The sequence below is a fragment of the Hippocampus bargibanti genome, linkage group LG11 (genome assembly GCF_051943395.1).
Source record: "Hippocampus bargibanti isolate YZ-2025 linkage group LG11, ASM5194339v1, whole genome shotgun sequence".
In the NCBI taxonomy this organism is placed as follows: Eukaryota; Metazoa; Chordata; class Actinopteri; order Syngnathiformes; family Syngnathidae; genus Hippocampus; species Hippocampus bargibanti.
The window spans coordinates 19,879,335-19,887,233 of NC_142744.1; the positions used below are offsets into that span (position 1 = coordinate 19,879,335).

The window sequence follows — 7,899 nt, forward strand, 5'->3', positions numbered from 1 at the left end:
TGATCCATTCAACCTGAAGTGTACTCGTCAGGCTTATTTAAAAGGGGGCGTTTACCTGTTTTGACATCAACGGCCACCTAGGTCAGTATCATCCAATGAAAATGGCTCTTTGAATATCAACAGCCACTTTAGGTCAGTATTATGCAATCAAAATTGCGCTTTCAGCCAACCTAGGTCAGTATCATCTGTCACGGTTTGCAAGGTAGTGATGTGGTGGATCCCAAAAAAGCAGGCAGGGTGGAGCAGCAGGGCGTGATTGACAAATTGTATTAAAATAAAGTCAGCAGGAACAAAATCTCAAACATCAAAGTTATCAGAAGTACAAAGTAACAAAGAAAACCATGAGTAAAAATCTGCCAAGATGAAACAAACCTGACAGGGTGAAGCAAACACGCACAATGACCCGACAACGAATGGTCGTTTCGGGAGTCCTTTTAACTGCCACTGATTGGAACAACCAACACCTGTGCAGGTGCAGGCGGGGCCGACAGCGCCACCCGTTGGTCGGCAACCAGATCGTGACAGTACCCCGCCCTCAAGGGACTGATTCCAGACATCCCAATAGTCTCCCAAAATGCCCAACTCGCCAGGGAATGAGATGGAGACGGCAACCATTGCCTCTCCTGGAAATAAAAGGCAACGGCCTGATGGGAACGAGACTCGGCCTGACGTGGACATGGACATGGCACGGCTCGTTGTGGATTTGACTCAATTCAAACAACCACATCGAAGCATGGCTGGGCACGGACGTGCACTGCCAGGCACCGAGTGTCACCCTGGACGGCCACCTGGAAAGAGGTCTCGGACTGATGTGGATGTGGACGTGGACGCGGCATGGCTCGTCGTGGACTTGAGTGTGACCCTATTCACACAATCACGCGATGAAGCATTACTCGATGTGGACGTTGCACTACCAGGCACAGTGTGGAAATGAGACTGGTCTGTTTTACCTGTGGGATCCGATGGTGGGTCGGGTCATTCTGTCATGGTGGTGGATCCCAAAAAAGTAGGCGGGAGTGAGCATCAGGATGTATTTGACAAATTGTATTAAAATAAAGTCAGCAGGAACAAAATCTAAAACATCAAAGTCATCAGAAGTACAAAGTAGCAAAGAAAACCATTGGTAAAAATCTGCCAAGATGAAACAAACCTGACACGGTGAAGAACAACGAATGGTCATGCCGGGAGTCGTGCCGGGAGTCCTTTTAACTGCCACTGATTGGAACAACCAACACCTGTGCAGGTGCAAGCGGGGCCGCCAACCAGATCGTGACATCATCCAATCAAAATTGCGCTTTCGGCCAACTGCCACCCTAACAGGAAATGAACAGCAAAAAAGTGAGAATACGATTTTAGTTGTATTGGCGAGACAGATGCAATCATAAAAAGATACATATATGGCTCGCAAGCCATAGGTTCTCGACCCCTGACCTAGTGGCTACTGATACTATGATTGACTAGTGACTAGCCAATCATGTGACTTAGCTAATCACACTTTGCGAAAACTCTGACGTTTCCAGCGCCTTCCAGCAGGTGTTAGGTTGCCAATTGGAACTCTGATTGATTAAAGCAACTTTCATCTGCATTACGTCTGTGCATTGATTTTTTTTAATGCTTCAGAGCCTGCAGAACTGACTGTGAAGGTATCCAGGTAAATTTCTAATCCTGGTGACAAAAGATGGCTAAAATGTGATTTGTTAAATGCTTAAATACAAAAACATACATCTGGAATTAGCGCAACGCAGAAAAATTCATAAAAGTAAGCTGACGAAGCCTCTTGGATAGGAGGCGAAACGTCCGACACCTTCAAAGAAGTACAGATGACGGCTGAAAAAACCTTCTCATCGAAGTAAGCTGAAAGACAATTTGGAATTATTTAAAAATAATTTGCGGAGAAAATAAGTCTATGATTCTGACATTTTTAAACCAGAAGCCTTGACGGCCCGCCACTGCGACAACCGGAGTAATTAAGTAATTTTTGTAGAAAACATTTTTCTATTTTTTGTTGTATTACTGTCCTAATAATGTGTCTTTCTACCATTTTCAAGATGTTGGGGTAAAACGTTACCAACATGGAAGAGCGTTAGTCACCACCAAAGCTAGATAACGAATGGAGTCCAGATCTATATGATATATTTTTGTTTCTGCTGTTTGCTAGTAAGATGGCTTATCGCTGATTCATAGAAGGAGGAAGTTTCTCCGCCATGGTTTTAATCAATACACTGGTGCAGAAGCACTAATTCATATCACATAATTGCTTCTTTGATCTAAAGAAAGCTAATCCGCCATCAGCGCGGTTGAAAGAGGAGGAAGAGAAGAAGAAGCAGCAACATTGGAAAGAGAACAGAGGCCCGGCTGATATACGACATTCATTTAGCACAAAGAAAATTGGGGCAATGGGCCGGTGGAAAACACTTGATGTTTGGCAGATGATGTTAAAAACAGTTCACATGAATTGCTCAAAGCTCAACAACAAAGGAGGAAATGAACGATGAAAAGGAGGAGGAGGAGGATCATGATAGCCAATGATGATACAGCTCATCTGGAGAAGGAGAGGAATAATACTTTCCATCAAGCGCTTATGTGTGTGCTGGAACTCAAAATTTCACATGCCATTGTTTACTTGGCAGGCCTGCGTTGAACACTGGAAATTGTCTCCACGTTTCATCATATAACACCCGATGGTTTTAGTCGGGCCTATGTGGGTTTTCTGTGGGTACTCTGGTTTCCTCCCACATTCAAAAAACCTGCATGTCTGGCTGATTGAACACTCCAAATTGTCCCTAGCTCTGAGTGTGAGTGTCCGCCTGCCCGTCTGTCTGTCTGTCTGTCTGTCTGTCTGTCTGTCTGTCTGTCTGTCTGTCTGTCTGTCTGTCTGTCTGTCTGTCTGTATCTTCATTCGTTTGTTTATTTTTGTTGTATGTTTCCCTTGAAGGTAAAGTGCGATCTGATATTGTCATCTGTGTGTAAAGTGTACAGTATGAACACTGCAGTTGTATTCGCATCGCTTCATCACCTCATTTGCCCACCTATGCCATCACACCTGCTACGTCTGCAAAATTGGCAACAGGACAACAGTCTGATGTGTTTATTCCAGCGTTGAAAATGCTCATTGCATCGGGGCATATGTTGCACGGGTGGATTTTGAACGTACGGCCAACATCTGCTTTGCGTTATGATGCATTCGTGGATTGCATAGCGACACCCATATACTCACACTTCATATGCTGTCATTTTTAGTACATGCAGATTTTGATACATATTGATGAAAAATAAGATGTCACATCACACATCTATATTTCAGACACATTTTCATTCAATAAATTTTTTTGAAGGATGTTTTTTAAAAAAACAAACAAACAAGGTAATACATTTAATAGGATATGAGCAGTTCAGGGGTTTTGCCGCCTCCTGCCCAAAGATGGCTGCGGAAGTCTCATGCACGCCCACAACACGAGTGAGGAGAAGCCTCTTGGTTAATGGATGGATAGTAAAAGCAAAAAAAACCCTCGAAACTTACAAAAATAAGAATTAAAATAATCCGCAAGACTTTTCAAAGACACCCTTTTAAATTATTTTGAATGAACAGTTTGAATAATGACAAAAAAATATGACATATTTTACAAGAGTTGCTGAAAACTGTCAGGAGAATGAGTTCCTCTTGAGGAAATTACTTTTTGATGTCTAAACTAGAAGGTGCTGCATTTTAATGGACAATATATTTCGCATTTCGCTCACGACTGTGTTGAGTTCAAAAGATGTACAGCAAGTCAAAAATGAACATGGAGCCATCTGGTGCTTTTCTAGTTAATTTTACTTTCAAGTGTTTATTTGGAACCCATTGGGAGAAGGAAAAGCAAACCGGGCGCGCATTTGGTTTGGACTAAAACCCTTCAAAGCCTTCTCAGCCTGTTTCAGCTCCCTTTGTGTACAGCACATGGAAAAAAAGCTTCTCCACACCGTGCACCGCTTCTTGCCTTATTTGTGCTCCTGTAGACCTTGAGTTAAGTCTGGAAAAAAAGTCTAGCAGGAACTCCTCTCGAGAGACTAGCTGTTTTTTTTTTAATAAACATGGACGAGGATTATAGCGCCACTAATATATGCGTAAGTGTTTTGGAATACCTGGATAGCTTCACAGAATTCCAGCATACGCATGATGGAACCTTTAAAGGACAACTGACATTACTTTTTTGTTTCCTAACTGACATCAGAAAAACGTTTTATAGCATCTAAAATACCCAAAACACACAGTATGATATTTTTATTCAAATGCAAAACATCAATAAAAATGACTTAAAGTGTCCAAAAACTACTTCAAATTGAACCCGGAAGTGGCCAGTTTCAGTAGGTCCCTCCCCCTTGTTCGTGGTGTCACCCCAAGACGTCTTGCCTATCTGGAGAATCAAAACAATGGCTTCCGATTCGGAAAAGATGCTTTCTTGTTACTCATCCAGTTATGAATATGATTCAAATAGTTCTGAAGAGGAAAGCATAAATTGTTGCAATCGATTATATAATTTATTCTGGTCATTTTGATGCATCTGGACAGAAATTTAGTGACAAACTCTTTAGTACTCACAGTACACAAAAAAGGCAGAAGAGGGCGACAAAGCTCCGTGTAAATTGTCTACTGGGACGTTTTGTAAGCGAACATCAAATACACTGTAGAAGTCTTGGCGCAACACACGATTCACCATCGCGTTATTTATGTGTTTTCCTTCTAATTTCGTCATCAACACGGATCAACACGAAGTTTTCAGACCAAACAAAGTACCGCAAAATGCACTGAGGTGATGCAAGGTATGTCCTTTCTCGGTGAGGGACGTTCCTTCAGTGACGTAGGGTGAGGACTCTTCACCAACTCAAAGACAAGACTTCTGGAATATTCAGCGCGAGTCTTAAAACATAAAATATAGTTATATGTGGTGTAATCCAGTAGAAGTCATTTGAAGCGATTTTACAAATTATGGACACAACTTGTCCAGAGACGTCGGTTGTCCTCTAAAGCACTTGAATACTGAACATGTCACTGCAAATGTAAAGTTCTCTCTTAATGAAATCCCTGAAGGTTGTTACTTTACGTGTGGTAACAACGATGCGATTTTACAATTATTCACTACAGCAGTCAGAAAAGGGACCGAATTGAATAGAAAAGCAGCTCAATCCTCGTGTCTTTTGTGACTGGGCCGTATTATTCAACAGGGATCAAGAATTTGCTTGTGGGCTAGCCATCATGCGTTCCCTCTTTCTTTCTTGTGCTCACATGATGAGATAAGCGACCGGAGTAGTGATGAAACGCAGGTTATCAAAAGGTGGGTGTCTGCAACAGTCAAATGAGTGATAATTAAAATAAGACAAAAACAGATTTTATACAGGCTGGACTCTGACAAGAAAGATGTGTTGCACAAGCCAAATCTTTGTTAGTTCCTTGAGCCAATACAATAAAATACGATACAACACATTGATTTAGCGCTTTAACAACAGCTGAAGTTGTAACAAAGCGCTTAACATGGACAACTATCATATACAATAAGTAAATAATTCATCACGATGCAATGTTTAAGCTTGTGTTCTCACCTACCCCCATTGGGGCCTCTGCTGTTATGTGGCAAACATCCTCCACCTGAAGCCTTATTTGAAATGTTAAAACTGGTGGTTTATCCTATGTAGTTCAGATTAGCAACATCAAAGTAATTTCCACTTAAAAGTGGCAATTGATATCACATTTGGCTTTATTGCCTCTCCGTTTAGCTAGTTAGCATAATTTTCCCGATGAAAATCTCCCCCCCCCCAACCAAAAAAACAACAACAACAACACACACAGTACAGCCTGAATGTAAAAGAAAAGGATAGGAATTGAAGATAATATATCGCATAAAAGTACATTGTGCATCTCAAAATGTGAAATGGGGACACTGGACTAAACTAAAGTATGAAACATATCAACGCTTAATTTGAACATTTACAGTGCTATTGTGCCAGGAGGGTGCAATACAATACACGAGAACTGCAAAATGTGTCCACTCCAGTGCCAGGGATTTTGTCATTTTCACTGAAATTGCAGGAAAAAGAAAATAAAATTATGCGAAGCGACGGAAGAAATGAGGACATGTTTCGTATTCTTCGATGCAATTTTGAAAATATTTTCCTGACTTAAGATGTCCTGAGACTCTCTTCTTTCATGAAAGCTAACTCCTAAATTGTAAAGGTCTGGAGTTATCTGAACTTGAAATTGTACAAAATACAGTTGTACAAAATACAATGCAATACACATATATTGGTTTATATAGCGCTTTAACAACAGCTGAAGCCGGAACAAAGCGCTAACATGGACAAAAGGGAAATGCTGCCCCCCTTGTGGAAAATGCCAGCCTTGTATCGGCATGAAAAAAAAAAACCAACAAAGAGTCTACTCTCATAAAATTAATAACAGGAAAATAACCCATATTAAAAAATATTTCAGAGCCCAATAAAGCAAATTTACCGGTAGCATGATTCATACAAGGGGTGGCCTGGTAGTCAAGTGGTTAGCACGCTGGCTTCACAGTCCAGAGGTCGTGAGTTCATGACCCAGTCTGGCATGTTGTTGGCACTAGTGGCGCAGCCATCAAATATTTTTAGTATGAAAGAATTACAATGGCACCCTGGTAGTGGAGTGGCTAGCACGCTGATTTTGCAGTGCAGAGATCTTGAGTTAAAATCTGACCTCCATGTGTGGCCCTCTTGGCTTTTCTCCAGGTCCTCCGACATTCCAAAAACATCCATGGTAGGCTGATTTTTCTTCTTTTCCTTTCGGCTTTTCCCTTCAGGGGTCTCCACAGAGAATCAGTGTCCTCCATCTAACCCGGTTTTGTGTATCCTCTTCTCCCACACCAGCTACCTTCGTGTCCTCTTTGACAGCATCCATAAACCTCCTCTTTGGTCTTCCTGTCGGTCTCCTGCCTGGCAGTTCAAGGCTCAGCATCCTTCTCCCCATATAGTCACTCTCAGCTCTGGACATGTCCAAAAAATCTCAGTCTGGCCTCTCTGACTTTCTCTCCAAATCCTCTAATATGAGTTGTCCCTCTAATGTACTCATTCCTGATCCTATCCAACCTGGTCACTCCTAAAGAAAACCTCAACATCTTCAGCTCTGCTACCTCCAGCTCTGCTTCCTGTCCTTTCTTCAGTGGCACTGTCTCCAGATGGTGAGGCTAGTCATGGCTGGTCTCACCCTAATGAGGATAAAGCGGTCTGGAAAATGGATGGATGGATGGATGGATCATACAAGAAATGGAAATGTGGAAGGCAAACTAATTTGAAAATGACTGTTACAGTATTGTTCTTTGTTCTTTAAATAATACCCCAGCTTATATGTATTGACTTGAATAAAAAAAAAAGAGAATTGAGTGTTAGCTCACGAGGTGCGTAATTTATAGCAAACAAGACATAAAATACATTTCTTGGTACAAATCTGTTTTTTTAATGAATGAATTTGTGAATGATGCCCCAGCTACTAGCCCAACAGAGTATCTTCATCATGGTAAAATAGTCATTTGTGACAAAATGACATTCTTTAGTGGAGTGATTGGAATTTCATTTGGACAAAAAATCGGTATTTAGTTTGGGAAAGGAACTGTCATGATCTGGTTGGCGACCAACGGGTGGCGCTGTCAGCCCCACCTGCACAGGTGCTGGTCGTCCCGATCAGTGGCGGACTGCCACGTTCGGATTGGCGACCAACGGGTAGCGACGTCAGCCCTGCCTGCAGCCTCTCAGGTGCTGGTCGTTTTAATCAGTGACACTTAAAAGGACTCACGGCACGACCATCCGGTGTCGGTTCATTGTTTGTGGTATGCTTCGTATGCAATTGTATGCATTGTATGCTGTGCATGTGTTTGTTTAACCATGGCGGAGTTT

The 7,899-nt window shown here is 41.9% G+C and overlaps 1 long non-coding RNA gene across 1 annotated transcript; it reads right to left on the reverse strand.

The window, feature by feature from the left end:
* Positions 1–251: 251 nt before the first annotated feature.
* Positions 252–7,656, reverse strand: LOC148891888 (uncharacterized). Its single transcript, XR_016116460.1, has 4 exons — positions 6,707–7,656; positions 1,151–1,313; positions 951–980; positions 252–862 (listed from the first exon to the last, which is right to left on the reverse strand). It is a non-coding gene; the product is annotated as an uncharacterized LOC148891888 (long non-coding RNA).
* Positions 7,657–7,899: the final 243 nt, after the last annotated feature.